At 36.7% G+C, this 16,503-nt stretch overlaps 1 protein-coding gene and 1 long non-coding RNA gene across 2 annotated transcripts in view; one reads left to right on the top strand and one right to left on the bottom strand.

The window, feature by feature from the left end:
- Nucleotides 1-16,503, top strand: part of Sol1 — a 636,201-nt gene that overhangs the window by 51,338 nt on the left and 568,360 nt on the right. The gene's annotated exons all lie outside the window — the stretch shown is intronic.
- LOC143145915 (uncharacterized) lies at nt 15,026-16,500 on the bottom strand. The gene is made up of 2 exons (XR_012991805.1): nt 15,432-16,500; nt 15,026-15,319 (listed from the first exon to the last, which is right to left on the bottom strand). It is a non-coding gene; the product is annotated as an uncharacterized LOC143145915 (long non-coding RNA).

Here is a 16,503-nt window from a genome sequence, read left to right as displayed (position 1 = left end):
GATCGAATCATTTTTCTGCAAGGAATGTATTTTTTCACTTTGGATTTCTGCATCTGATAAATAATACGCGACTTATGGCAGAAACGTACGACGGTAACATAGAAAATTATATCGTATTAGGTGTAATTTTTATTTTGACAATACAAGGAATTGGAGCAGCGCGAAGTATCCTGAATATTTAGAACGATAACGATTATCGATTTACATTTTGTTCATTTGGCGTGAAAAGTAACATTCCGACAACCACGATCGCCAGTTTGAACGTTATTTTTACAAACGAATGATTATAATAAACGCAGTGAGCTCGTATTAACGATCCGGGTTTTCGACAATTTTAAAACGCCAAACGCACGAAATGAAAATTCGTAGGATCGAAACGCAAGGGAACGAATTGGCTGTAAACAAATTATTTTACAATTCACTACATACGAAATATAATTTACTACACGGAATATCCACGTAACTTTGAACGAACGGATAAACGATTAAATATCTCGTGACGCTACAATTGCGTCATTGTTAGCAAGCTCACTGTTGACTTCGTATTTGTTCGGTACTTCTTTTAAAAGCACTTACCGCGGGTTCGATTGGAGCGCTACATAATTAAACAGCGAAGTGATTAACGTTTGAAAACTAAATTCGTTTAAACGTTGAATTTAATTATTGACTCGTGCGACTAAGCGCTATAAATTAACAAAAAGGTTAACTGAAACGAAAGTGATTCGATTGCGATTTAAAATTCCGCAAATAGTTTCCAGGGCAATTTTTTATATTACATTCTTGCATTTCCTTCTGAGCCAATTATTTATCATTTCTCCGTTCCCGAATTATTACCAAATACCGTTTCAAAATTTCGAGAAACCCATCTACCGGAAATATTCTCCAATAGAAAAGGAAGAACGGGTTCATTAATTTTGTCTTCGTCTATCGAAACGGAAAAAATCGTAAAATCGGTGGCATTTGAAATGGAAAAACAATAAATTCCGAATTGTTTCTCCGGTGTCCAGTGCCTGTCCCATAAGCGGCGTTCTCGAAAGGGTTAAATTGGTAAATTGGATAAGAGAATGGAGCTTTTGGATTTTCTTCTTTTTTTTTTTTTTTCTATCGAACTCAACTGCATTCACTTGGACATTTGCGTTTCGTTTTGCGTTTTCCTTTTGTTGCTTGACTCGATTGTCCAGTCAAACGTGATTTCAATACAGACGAAGAGGATGGATCGTACCGTTGCTGGTACGCGCACGCGCGCAACAAATGTATTCGTGCCTTCAGGCACACTCGCCGTTGTATTTTCGTGAAAAGCTACAAAGGGTCGGCTTCCTAATCAATCGATGCATTGCTCGAAAGCGAACTAAAGCAATTTGGTGCGGAGCTTGTGTAACAGTCGTGCGTTGTTTCTTCCCTCGCGAGCAACAATTAAAGTTTCCGGTCTTCTGTTCCGGGTTGGCCTACTTTTAAAAGTTGCTTAACACTTTTCTCAACTTTATCGTCGATATCGTGGAAACGCTACGTGCGTAAGTATCGTAAAATCAAAGCCGATTTGATTATCAGAAAGTTACAGCCAATTGATAATAATTTAATTGTTAGGTATCAAATGTAATCAGAATTGCCCAATTTGTACGATTTTTATTATTTATTCAGATTTATGTAATGGAATTACTCCCTAAAAGATACTAGGTATATTTTTAAATAGAATATAATAATAAAATAATAATAGTAATAAGTAGAATAATAATAAGTTATATAATAATAAGTAGAAGTTTGCAGTCGCTGCGCAATTCGAACGCAACATAAATTAAGAAACGCAATATCTATTAGTAATGTACAAGATGACAGATTTAATAAAAAAGAGACTATTTATAACTTGAAACGGTATTCATTTATTTTCCACTCGTTTCCACTTCCCCTTCCACTTTCCTTTAAACCTCACAAAATGTTGCGATTTTCCAAAATAATGATGCACATCGTGTCCGAAAAATTTGAGCGAAAATAGACATTTTTGGACCTGGGAAAGACATTTTGGCCGATCTTGAAACATTGTATTCGGGAAACATTTACTGAATTCACCTCGCAAAAATTACAAATTCTTAGTTCACGAAAATTCTCAGAACTGACGTCAGGTCCAGGAAATTCCGAAAAAATGTCAGCAGCGCCAGTTTTACGTATTTAAGAGTAGAAACGATCTATCGACTGAACAATTGACGAACGCAACGAACGAAACCAGTAGACTTTTGATACCGTTATCCAAGAATTCTAAAAAACTTACGATAAATCGACCCGAATGAACGATACAGTCACAATAATATGGATCCCTTCTTACGTAGGTATAGACATAAACGAGGAGGCTGACAGAAAAGCTAGAGAAATAGACGATTCGACACATCCATGACACAGTACCGACCTATCTCTTGACGAAACAATTGTACGCAAGGCAAAAATTAAAGGTGCCTGGAAAAATGAATGGAAAGCCCAAACCAAACCCCAATTGCTAACAACTCAAGACAATTTCTACACGAACAATCCATTAGCTTCCCTACCAAGTACAACCCAGGAATATTATCCAGAATCAAGATAGGGCAAGAAAACCCCACACACCAGCGTCTAGTTAATAGAGAAGAAGCTGCCATATGCGACTTCTGCCAAATCACACTATAGTGGACCATACTGTTTCCCGCTGCAGTAAATACTCATCACTCGGACAACGGTACAACTTAAAACCGACTTTAAACAAGATCGTATCAAACAAAGAAAAGAATTATGTAGAATATTGTGTCAGAGACTATTTCTGTAACACGTATGAAAGTATGATTGTATTACTGAAACGAAAGAGTGCGATTCTACCTTCCGTGTATTAATTTACGTAAATAAAGTCATTCGGACAAATATCAGAGTTTCTTTCTCTTCTTTCCTTCCATTTTCTTAATCGATCCTATCCAGTTGCTTAATACTACTTCGTAGATTCTCCAAAATGACGTCACATTCAAGAATCAAAAAGGAATAACTCCTCTGCGAGACGAAAACCGAACGAGGCGAAACATTCCAGCAAAAATGCAGAAATTCGTTTAAAATTCCCGCCAAGTTTCAATTAGCCACAATTCCTGGAAATGACGTCATTTCCAAGAAGTGGCACGATAGGAATATCTCCTCGCATATCATGTCCTCGCTCGAAATTTCGTCTTTTTTGTAACAGACGCGAAATAAAACGACGTTGTAGCATCTTTCGTTTTAATGACGCACCGTCGACTCGCTCGGAGAATCGGGTCAAATCGTTATTTCGGTTTTCTCGATCCCCTGTTCCTGTACCACCCTGTTTCCCCCGTCTCGATCGAAATCAATTTCTATAAGGTACTTAATCATTTTTAACGCATAAATAAGATGCACATTGTTCGATCGATATTGGGAACATGCGTAAATGTTAGTAACAATCGCGGAAATGAACAAACATTCACCGAAATCGGTCGCCTTCACATATTTCGCAATATCTTGATGTTTATTTATCATAATTATTAACAACCATCGTAGGACCATAGTTTAAACAATTATTGACAATGTCCTAGTATAAATAATAGCTTAAAAGCCATCAATATCTTGAAATATTCGCTTAAATCGAACAAATAAAATCGAAGTAACGGTAAGTCACCTTCTCGAGGGTATAAATAGAACCGCCGGCTTTACTTAAAAGCGACGAAATTCAATCCATCGCTTTTCTAGATAGAAAAATCATAGCCTTGAGTATGTCAGTTGGACCTCAATGAAAAATTCCATCGCGAACAAAGAATATTTTACCAAAATGAAATCTTAAACCATTTTCTAAACGAAAACATTACTAACAATTGTTTCAACCATTGTCCAATGACGAGTGTTGATAGCTACAATAAATAAAAATCGAGATATTGCGAAATCTGTGAGGACCGACGATTTCGATCAATTTTTATTCTAAAGCAAATGTGTTATTAATATTCCAGCGTATTTCGAATCTTAATGTATCTTTACGTATCTCATTTATTCATTATAAAGTAATCATTCACTTCAGGAATTAATTTCGGTACAGTCAGAATGTAAAAGGTGCTTACTGACATGTTTCTTATGTATCTAAAGTTTCCATACATGGAACGAAATAATTGTTTATTATATATATTTATTTCATTCTTACAAATTTACACGATATCCGTAAAAATTGCATTTTGTACATGAAATAGTCAAAAATTGACTAATTACTTTTCTAATCTAAAAAAAATCGTCATAAACAGTTGCAGAATAATAATCGGTCAGAAAATTTCAATGTAGGGGATGTTAACGTACTTAAGATTCAATTTGTATGTCTTAAGTGTTTAGTATAAACATTCAATTGACCTCTACTTAATACATACCCTTTCTATGGAAATAAAATTACTTTTGCAATGATTTTTAACTGCATTAATTAACTACGAGGAATTCAACGGAGGTTTTGTGTTGTCGATGTCGTGAAGCCACGTGTTAATGAAATTTCTGCTGTAGTGAAAATATTAGACTTTGGTAGCAGGATCACAGAATGTTGAAGGAGGTCGTCTATTGACAAAAACCACGTGGAGGGTAATTTATTCCCGCCAAAATGCCGCAAAAGGGGGAAAACATTAATTTAACATATTTACGGAGCAAAAATGTGAACATTTAGAGTTGCATTACGTAGCAGAGGACAGTGGCTCCATTAAAGGATACTTTTGGCAAGGATTTTCATCGAGATTAATTAGTTATAAACATTTTTCTGCAACCGACGTAATTACGCCGTCTGTAGTAATGGAGATTATCAATATTTTTCTCGTCTTTCCGTCGTCATAAGTGCATAATTTGGACATGGACCGAGTAACAAAGGTTAATAGCAACATTCCAGATTCAATTTGGTATACATATTTGTTGAGACTAAATAGTTATGAACAATTTTCGGGATCTGTTGAGTAGCCGACGCGTGTTGTCTTCGAGGTGATCGATATTTTTTTCGAATTTCCACATCGATTATTGGATGATTTGGACACGCATTGTGCAATAGAGATTCGTAGCAAGATTTCAGACCGATTTTTAAATAAATCTTTATCCAGATTAATTAGTTATTAACATTTTTCCGATGCTTTTGTATTACCGACCCTTGTGGTGATCGAGATAATCGATCCCTTTATCGACCTACCGCCTTTATTATTGAATAATTTGTACTTATATTCATCAGAAGAAATTGCTGGTAATACTCAAAAACAATTTTAACACTGATTTCTTACGTGATCAATTAGTTATCATCAATTTTTCGTGGTAAGGATTCTTTTTGTATTTACACAACCTGTGTTTCGATATAATTTAGGGTCGGTAACTCTTATGTCAGCATTACCGATATCAGAATTTGTTAGCAGGATCACAGAATTTTAACGGAGGTCGTCTATTGAAAATAGTGAGAGAGTGGGGGGAACATTTTGCGACGTGGAGGGGGAATAACTCGCGCCGAAAGAAAAAAATGTTAATTTAACAAATTACACATCAAAAATGTGAACTTTTAGAGTTGCATAATATAGCATGGACTCCTGGCTACATTCAAGGACTGAATTGGCAAAGATTTCCATCGAAATTTATTAGTTATAAACAATTCTCCGGAGCTGTTGCATTATTGACGCCTGCAGTGATCGAGATAATCGATATTTATCTCGATTCTTCGCACTGAAATTTGCATAATTTGGACTTGCATTGATTAGCAGAAACCCTTCCCAACATTCAAGAACAATTTTAACAATGACTTTTGCAGTATAAATGAGTTATCAACAATTTCCGGAGGTAATAATTCTTTTAGTGCTTCTGTTGCGATATAATACAGGGTTAGTGGCCCTATTATCTCCCGGTCAAGTGTCGCCCTCTGGTAGCAAAAAACTGAACTACTTATGAAGGTGGTAATTTTGATTTCTATAGTCCGAAAATCAAGCTTTGGTAGTAGGATCACAGAATGTTAACGGAGGTCGACTATCGAAAACAGCAAAGAGAAGGGGAAGCCTTTTGCGACGTGGTGGGGGAATAATTCGCGCCGATAGGAAAAATTGTTAATTTAACAAATTTACACAGCACAAATGTGAACTTTTGGAGTTGCATTCTAGAGCAGAGACTCGAGGCTACATTCAAGGACCGAATTGGTAAAGTTTTTCATCGGAATTAATTAATTATAAACATTCTTCCGGAGGTGTTGTATTACCGACGCTTGTAGTGATCCAGATAATCGATATTTATCTCGACCTCCGTTACGATTTCCGCATAATTTCTACACGCAATGCGTAACAGAGATTCGTACCAAGATTCAAGTATCATTTTTGCACAGATTTTTATCAACATTAATTAGTTATGCATACTTCAAGATAAATGTTGCAGCGCCGATGCAAGCGATGATCGAGAGAATCGATATTCTTGTCGATTCTTCGCGCTACCAGCTGCATAATTTGGACTTGCAATGCTTAGCAAAAGCTCTTCCCAACATTCAAGAACAATTTTGTCAACAATTTTTGCTGCAACAATGAGTTATCAACAATTTTCGGACGTAATAATTCTTTTCGTGCTTGTGTTTCGAAATAATACAGGGTTAGTAGCCCTATTTTCTTAGCGTCTGGTGTCGCCCTCTGGTAGCAGAAAAATAAACTACTTGCGGTAATTTTGATTCCTGTAGTCCAAATATCATGCTTTGGTAGCAGGATCACAGAATGTTAACGGAGGTCGTCTATCGAAAACGGGAAAGGGAAGGGGAAGCCTTTTGCGACGTGGAGGGGGAATAATTCGCGCCGATAGGAAAAATTGTTAATTTAACAAATTTACGCAGCACAAATGTGAACTTTTAGAGTTGCATTATATAGCAGGGACTCGTGGCTACCTTCAAGGATCGATTTGGCAAAGATTTTCTTCCGATCTAATTAGTTATAAACATTTTTCGGAGGAAATCGTACTGGCAACCCTTGCAGTGATCGAGAAAATCGATATTTATCTCGACTTCCGGCTCGATTACTGCATAATTTCCAAACGCATTGCGTAACAGAGATTCGTACCAAGATTCCAGTACCGATTTTGTACTGATTTTTAACAACATTCATTAATTACGCACAACTGAAGGAAAATATTGCAGCGCCGACGCGTGCACTGATCCAGAGAATCGATATTTTCCTGCATTTCCGGCTCGATTTCTGCATAATTTCCAAACGTATTGCGTAACAAAGATTCGTACCAAGATTCAAGGACCGGTTTGGCATCGATTTTTAACAACATTCATTAATTACGCATACCTCAAGGAAAAATGTAGCAGCGCCGACGCGTGCGCTGATCGAAAGAATCGATATTTTTCTGCATTTCCGGTGCAATATCTGCACAATTTTCAAACGCAATGCGTAACAGAGATTTGTACCAAGATTCAAGGACCAGTTTTGCATCGGTTTTTAACAACATTCATTAATTACGCACAACTGAAGGAAAATAGTGCAGCGCCGACGCGTGCAGTGATCGAGAAAATCGATAATTTTCTGCATTTCCGATTCGATTTCTGCATAATTTCCAAACGCATTATGTAACAGAGATTCGTACCAAGATTCAAGTACCGGTTTTACACTGATTTTTAACAACATTCATTAATTACCCACAGCTCAAGGAAATTATTCCAGCGTCGATGCGTGCGCTGATCTACAGAATCGATATTTTTCTCGATTGTTTGCACTAACACTTGTATAATTTGGACTTGCATTGTTTAGCAGAAACTCTTCCCAACATTCAAGAACAATTTTGTCAACGATTTTTGTGGCAAGAATGAGTTATCAACAATTTCAGACGTAATAATTCTTTTCGTGCTTGTGTTTCGGAATAATACAAGGTTAGTAGCCGTATTTTCTTGCTGCCTGGTGTCCCCCTCTGGTAGCAGAAAAATAAACTATTTGTGAAGGTGGTAATTTTGATTTCTGTAGTCCAAATATTACACGTTGGTAGCAGGATCACAGAATGTTAACAGAGGTCGTCTATGGAACAGAGAGCGAGGGTGGGGAGAATTTTGCGACGTGGAAGGGGAATAATTCGCGCCGAAAGGAAAATATGTTAATTAACAAATATACACATAAAAAATGTGAACTTTTAGAGTTGCGTTTAATAGCAAGGACTTGTGGCTATATTCAGGGACTGAATTGGCAAACATTTTCGTCGGAATTAATTAATTATAAACATATTTTCAGAGGTGTTGTGTTACGAACGCTTGTCTGATCCAGTTATCTGATTCAGATAATCGATATTTATCTCGACTTCCCTCTACATTTCTGTACAATTTTCAAACGCAATGCGTAACAGAGATTCGTACCAAGATTCAAGTACCGATTTTGCACTGATTTTTAACGACATTCATTAATTACGCACACCTCAAGTAAAATGTTGTAGCGCCGACGCTTGCGCTGATCGAGAGAATCGATATTCCTCTTGATTGTTTGCATTGACAGCTGCATAATTTGGACTTGCATTGTTTAGCAGAAGCTCGTTCCAACATTCAAGAACAATTTTGTCAACAATTCTTGCGGCATGAATTACTTATCAACAATTTCCGGAGGAAAAAAATGTTTTCGAGCTTGTGTTTCGAAATAATACGGGGTTAGTAGCCCTATTTTCTTGCTGTCTGGTGTCGCCCCCTGATAGCAGAAAAATAAACTACTTGTGTAGGTGGTAATTTTGATTTCTATAGTTCAAATATTACGCGTTGGTAGCAGGATCACAGAATATCAACAGAGGTCGTCTATCGAAAAGAGAGCGAGAGTGGGGAGGATTTTGCGACGTAGAAGGGGAATAATTCACGCCGAAAGGAAAAAATGTTAATTAACAAATATACACAGCAAAAATGTGAACTTTTAGAGTTGCATTGTATAGCACGAACTCGTGCCTACATTCAAGAACTGAATTGGTAAAGATTTTTGTCGGAATTAATTAATTATAAACATATTTCCAGAGCTGTTGTATTACCGACGCTTGTCTGATCCAGTTATCTGATCCAGATAATCGATATTTATCCCGAGTTCCCTCTAGATTTCTGTACAATTTCCACACGCTTTGCGTAACAGAGATTCTTACCAAGTTTCAAGTATCGTTTTTGCACTGATTTTTAACAACATTAATTAGTTACGCCTACTTCAAGGAAATTGTTGTATCGCCGTCGCTTGCGGTGATCGAGAGAATCGATATTTTTCCCTATTCTTCATACTCAAATCTGCATAATTTGGACTTGCATTGTTTAGCAGAAACTCTTCCCAACAATCAAGAACAATTTTGTCAACAATTTTTGCGGCATGAAGTAGTTATCAACAATTTCCGGAGGTAATAATTGTTTTCGAGCTTGTCTTTCGAAATAGTACAGGGTTAGTAGGCCTGTTTACTTGCCGTCTGGTGTCGCCCTCTGGTAGCAGAGAAATAAACTATTCTTGGTAGGGCTGATTTTGATTTCTGTAGTCCAAATATTACGCGTTGGTAGCAGGATCACAGAATATAAACGGAGGTCGTCTATCAAAAAGAGAGCGAGGGTGGGGAGAATTTTGAGACGTGGAGGGGGTTTATTTCGCGGCAAAAGGAAAAAATGTTAATTAACAAATTTCCACAGCACAAATGTCAACTTTTAGAGTTGCGTTATATAGCAGAGACCCGTGGCTACATTCAAGGATCGAATTGGCAAAGATTTTCGTTGGAATTAATTAGTGATAAACATTTTTCGGAGACAATCGTAGTGACAACCCTTACGGTGATCGAGGGAATCGATATTTATATCAACTTCCCTCCACATTTCTGCACACTTTCCACACGCATTGCGTATCAGAGATTCGTGTCAAGATTCAACTATGGTTTTTGCTTTGATTTTTAACAACATTCATTGTTTACGCACACTTGAAGGAGATTGTTGTATCGTCGACGCCTGTAGCGATCTGGAGGATCGATATTTTTTTTGACTTCTTGCACTAATAGCTGCATAGTTTGGACTTGCATTGTTTAGCAAAAGCTCTTGCCAACATTTAAGAACAATTTTGTCAACAATTTTTGCAACAAGAATAAATTATGAACAATATCCAAAGGTACTAATTGTTTTCGCGCTTGTGTTTCGAAATAATACAGGGTTAGTAGCCCTATTTTCTTGCCGTCAAGTGTCGCCTCTCTGGTGTCAGAAAAATAAACTATTCTTGGTGGAGCTGATTTTGATTTCTGTAGTCCAAAAATTACGCGTTGGTAGCAGGATCACAGAATATCAACAGAGGTCGTCTATCGAAAAGCGAGCGCGGATGGGGAGAATTTTACGACGTGGAGGGAGAATAATTCACGCCGAAAGGAAAAAATGTTAATTAACAAATATACACAGCAAAAATGTGAACTTTTAGAGTTGCATTGTATAGCAGGGACTCGTGGCTAGATTCAAGGACGGAATTGACAAAGATTGTCCTCGTAATTAATTAGTTATAAATATTTTTCGGAGGCAATCCTACTGTCGATCCTTGCGGTGATCGATGGAATGGATATTTATCTCCAGACGCATTGCGTAACAGAGATTCGTACCAAGAACGTATATATTTTTCTCCGATCGCTAAACAAAAGCACATCGTTCTCCGTACGATTACAATTTCCTCGACAGCTCGTTTACGTTCAAGAAGAATTCTTCAGTGTTCGTTCCAGCGACCGTGTTCCGTAATACAGGTGGTTCCGTTACCTCAAACCTATCCAGAACCATCCCGCGTACGGATATATTTTTCTCCGATCGGGGTTAAAGTATACACACATAATGGAATTCGTCCCGCGTTTATACTCCCTGGTCGTGGCGATCGAGGTAATTGCTACGGACCGAGAAATTTCGCGGAAAATTCGGTGGTTGTGGGCGGTCCCTTTGAGGGTAGCTTTCGAATTCTAACGCGAAAGCTATTCCTTCGGCATCCTCTTCCATCCTGTTGGTCAGAATGTTGGACGATCGCCCGACAAAACGGTTCCTTTTGAACCGTTTCACCTTTGTTCGACTGCAATGGATCGCAACCACCGAACACGGGGAAGACACATCGCGCGCGACGTAGACTGTGACTTCCGGCGATCTCCGATCTCGAGGGATTCTCGGCCGATCGGGCAAGAAAAGAGACGATTTTCGACCATGACTAATTCCATTTGGGGAAAAACACCACCGCGAATAACCACGCCACGGATGACTTATCGACGCGGGAACGACACCCGCGTATAATTAATCTTTCGAGCGCGGTCGAATCCGTGCCATCAATTATCGAGGAGGGGGCCACCGAGCATTGGCGCACTCGTTAATGAGACCGATACCATCGGTGTATTTTTTTTCTTTTATCCTTGTATAATAATAATCGAATTATCGCGTCCTGTCCGTTGATAAACAGGATGGCTCCGCGATACCGTCACGGTGTATTTGCGAACGTATCGGACCCGGTGAATAATGGGGGAACACAATGCGCTTCGCGATCGCCAATGGGGTGTTCGTTATCGTTGTACGAACACGTTTGTTTATGTATTATAACGAAATAGAGAACTGGAAGGGCGAAACGTTAAGAATTGGAAAATATTGGGTCCCTCGGAGTGTCGTTTCGTTTTTTTTCGGTGAAAATGAAACGTGACTTTTTTTTTAGAGTGCATAAATATTTTACTAAATTGTATATTCTCCGTTTTGGAAAACGAAATAATTTTCCACACAGCTCAATAGTATAATCGAACATTCTTATCCCAAAAGGGACTACAACTGTTAGGTTGTTCCGGAGAGTCGTTTCGTTTTTCTTTTTTGGTGAAAATGAAACACGATTCTTTTTTAGAGTATAAATATGTACTAAATTGTATATTCTCCGTTTTGGAAAACGAAATTACTTTCCGAACGAGCTAATGTTTCTATCGAACGAATGAGAACAGTTGTCCAAGTTTGAATCGAAAAATAATATATAAAGAAACGAATGCGAACGACCCATCGACTGAATAAATTTGTGATCCTTGTGAATGTTTCACGATTGAAAAAATACGCGTGGAATATTTTTAAAAGAACGTCTTACAGTTTCGAAAGTATTCGTAATCGTCGTTGTTGTACATAATTTAATAAAAAATACTTTTGTGTAAAACGATGCCTCCAAAAATATTCCGCCTCCTAAAAATATTACTTTTGTTACACTTTTGTTGGGTTGTTCGGAAAGTTGTTTCGTTTTTTTTTTGGTGAAAATGAGACACGATTTTTTTAAAGTGTGTAAACATTTTACTAAATTACATATTCTCCATTTTGGAAAAGGAAATGACTTTCCGAACAATCTGATATACACACTAGTGTAGTGTTTCCTTTAACCCTTTGCACTCGAAGCGTTTTTGCTACCTGAAACTGGCGCCTCGATGAAATCTTTTAAATTGCAAAATTAATATGGAATGGAATATTTTTATTTCGATACTCGACATACATATGTTTACACCTTTAAAAGGTGTAATACCTAATTTCCAATTTCAATTTCAAATCACAAAATTTTCCCCAATTGAAAGAAGTACACTAAATTGTGTAGTGACCGAAAATCTCTCGAGTTCAAAGGGTTAAATCTTTCGTGCTCGTGTTCAATGCACGTAGGGTTATTTATTTTTTACCCTGCATAGTTTTCTTCTTTATGTATCCTTAATATATATCCTGTTCCTTAACACTGGACTTACCAACTAGTTAAAACATCCACTTTCAACTGTTCTTAAAAAGAAACTTACCTTACGTTCTCTGGTACATTTTCAAAAGACATTATAACTTTTTCTATTCCATTGAGTTGCTCGGAAAGTAATTTCGTTTTCCAAAACGAAGAATATATAATTTAATAAAATATTTATACACTCTGAAAAAATCTTGTTTCGTTTTCACCAAAAGAAAAACCAAATGACTTTCCGAACAACCTAATATACACACCGACGTAGTGTTCCTTTAAATCTTTCGTGCTCGTGTTCAATGCACGTAGTGTTATTTATTTTTTACGCACGTAGTGTTATTTCTTCTTTATATATCGGTAGGATGCACGATAAAATTTCCTCGATCCAGCTTCCGTTCCTTAACACTAGACTTACCAACCAGTTAAAATATCCACTTTAAACTGTTTTTAAAAAGAAACTTACCTTAACGTTCCCTGGTACATTTTCAAAAGACGTTGCAACTTCTTCAATCCATATACCTAATAAATTTCACAAGTTCCTCTTTTTCTTCGATCGTCCACTTTTATAAGACACTTATGAAAAACACCTTGACACACTGGAATCTATCCAGTGGTTCTATCGTTAACATTATTACGATCTGTTCTTATTATTCGTTTCATTACGTATACTTTTATTATTTGCCCTGTACCTCGATAAACGAGCACCCTCATCGTCTCGAAACATTTTTCACAAAACAAATAACACTACGTGCATTGAACACGAGCACGAAATATTTAACCCTTTGAACTCGAGAGGAGACTTTCGGTCACCGCACTAATTCAGTGTACTTCTTCCAATTGGGGAAAATTTTGTGACTTTAAATTGAAATTGGCAATTAGGTATTGTTGGAATACAACGACATTAAACCATGCAGTACTTGAGAAGTCAAGGAATGGTGGATGAGCTCGATACCGGCTTTCCTATTTTTCCGTTGATCTGACGACGTGATCGATACAATCTGTTCAGTTGTTCGTAACCATACTTCGCTACACGACTGTAATATATTTATCTAAAAATAAACGTCCTATTTACATTTTTCTCTTATGCTAAACAATTCCATAATCCCACAGGTATTACACTTTTGTAACGTGTAAACATATGTATGTCGAGTATCGAAATAAAAATATTCCATTCCATGTTAATTTTGCAATTGAAAAGATTTCTTTATCGACGTATAAATATCAAAGGACGTGGAACGAAAATACGAGTGAAAACGTCGAGACGAGACACGCCCGTGGCGATCTACACCACTGTTTATTCGCAAGGTATGTCTATGCTCAATGGTGTAATAAAGTGTACGCGACGGTCTTGCACCGGCATGAAAGAAATACGACGGATCGATTCGCGGACAAATAGAAGGGGGAGGGAATCCTGGACGACTTCCTTCGTTTCTCTCGATAAAGATGTGACACGTGGGATATTATTTTCAGCCACGGCAGCAGATCTTTTCATGCCCGATTTATGCCCCGGCGTCAAACCGACGCGAGCTTCCGTTTCGAAGCCCGCCTGCCAGCTTCTTGTAACACTCGCCTCGAATTAGCATACAATGCCGGCCGAATCTCGACAATTCGACGATTTCGTCGATTTATCGGCACCCGTTTAACGCGGATCGACTCCTATAGCGAAATTGAAACGAAATCTTACGGTTGAAAATTACCTCTCGGGTAAAAATCAATGAGAGGAAAATTCACGAAACGAATCTCACGTACACGGTTTCGCGATTTGTAATTTGTAATCGTGATTTGTGATTTATAATCATGATTTGTGATTTGTAATTTGTAATTATGATTTGTAATCATGATTTGTGATTTGTAATTTGTAATCACGACTCGTGATTTGTAATTTGTAATCACGATTAGTGATTTGTAATTTGTAATCATGATTCGTGATTTCTAATTACGATTTCTGATTTGTAATTTGTAATCATGATTTGTGATTTGTAATCACGATTCCTGATTTGTAATTTGTAGTCGTGATTCGTGACTTGCAATTTGTAATCACGATTCCTGATTTGTAATTTGTAGTCGCGATTCGTGATTTCTAAGTTGTAATCATTATTTGTGATTTGTAATTTGTAATCACGATTCGTAATTTGTAAATCGGAGCTGTAAACCGAGGAGTAAATGCACGCGACTCTAAACGTAATTGTAATTATCGACGAAATTATCTCGATGTTGATTGGAGAACATAACGGATCGAAAGTATGAACAAATTTATGGAAAAGGATTCGAACTTTGATTTGAAATTAAAAGCGAGTTTTTTGTATTTATATTTAAATTTATTGAAACGATACACAAGTTTAAGAATATAATTATAATTGTTACACGTAACGGTCGATTACTCGCGTGTAGAAAAATAAATGATTGATGTTATTGGAATAATTAGCAAATTGATTATTTTAACGTGTAAATTATTATTTAATACGATACACGTATGAATAGTACATTTAATAAAGGAATGTTACAAAAATTTCATATATTATTTTGTGATTTAACGAGTACTGTTTTAACATATTGTATTACATTTTTTTTAGTGTAACGCGAAATAAGTGATCTTGACGACCACGTACGTTTCACCATTAATTGATCATATTTTGTTACTATTTTCAAACAGTATTCCTTCAACCACTTTCCTGCAAGTATAAAATTCAGTTAAATTTTAGAAACAGTGTTTCAGCTTCACCTCGCCTGCTTTCCAGACTTTATCTTCGTGTATTTCATTTCTCGTGGTAAACGAATATTTACCTTTATGTACGGCGCAACAAACTTTATGCACTACAGACGTTGAATAAATAAAAAATGTAATAGATTGCATTCTTGAGACTTTGATATACAATAAGTTATTTATAGCCCATGGCGCCGCTACATACTCAATTTTTGGAAGATTCGAAATCGTGTTGAAAGCTGTAATAAAAACACAGCTATCGAGATTACATCGAAAAAAATTCAAGAAATTCGGTTACGTATGATAATTTCAAGACATTCGCTACATTAGACAATAGATTAAGATAAACAGTTAGTTACAAGAGAGCAGGATTTTATTTATGATTTACGAAAATCACGAACACAGTGTTTTCAAATAAAAGTGCACTGACTGCAAGCTGAAGCTTTAGTACTTTATTTGCGAGTATACTTTAGGTTTATAAGGGCTCCCGAAGCAGGGATGAGGATGATAAGACAGGGCAGGGTTCGTACGATTGTACTTCAAGCCTTGATTCAGTCTCGAAAGGTTAAGATGACACAGATTCTAGCAGAAAGTTCTAAAAGAAGTTTACTTCCAAGCAAACTGTTAGATCATTCTGCAAGACATTTTCTAAAGATCGTGCAATAAAGCAATGGAACTCGATGTTCACTTATTCCTTTGGAAACAATAATATTGTTAGATGCAGCTTGTCAATGCACTTTTACTTATAGTTTACAAAAATCGGGTACATATGTTCAACATCTTATGTTAAATATATTTTCAACTTTATATTGAGTTCACAATCGATATAATATGTGTTTTGTTGAAAATACTGTACATTGTATCTACATTTACTGTCTCGATGCAAGTTGAGGAAGTAAGATCATTTTTACATTTTTTGCAACTTTATCGTGCATTGATATTATCGTATCACTTTCTTGACTCTCTTTTTTTCTCATATTCTAACTATTTTTACTATTTATATTTAATTCAATTTACAAATTTTCGCATTAAGACAGTTTAATGGAGATAGTTTAACGAGAATATTAGGTACTAACATCATATTTCTTTTATGAAAACTAACAGATTGTTAATACATTAATGCTCAAAGTAGAATGATGCTGGATAACAATC

Source organism: Ptiloglossa arizonensis, chromosome 4 (genome assembly GCF_051014685.1).
Source record: "Ptiloglossa arizonensis isolate GNS036 chromosome 4, iyPtiAriz1_principal, whole genome shotgun sequence".
Classification (NCBI taxonomy): domain Eukaryota; kingdom Metazoa; phylum Arthropoda; class Insecta; order Hymenoptera; family Colletidae; genus Ptiloglossa; species Ptiloglossa arizonensis.
The sequence above is the reverse complement of the archived record's forward strand: the minus strand, read 5'-3'. Positions and strand labels throughout refer to the sequence as shown.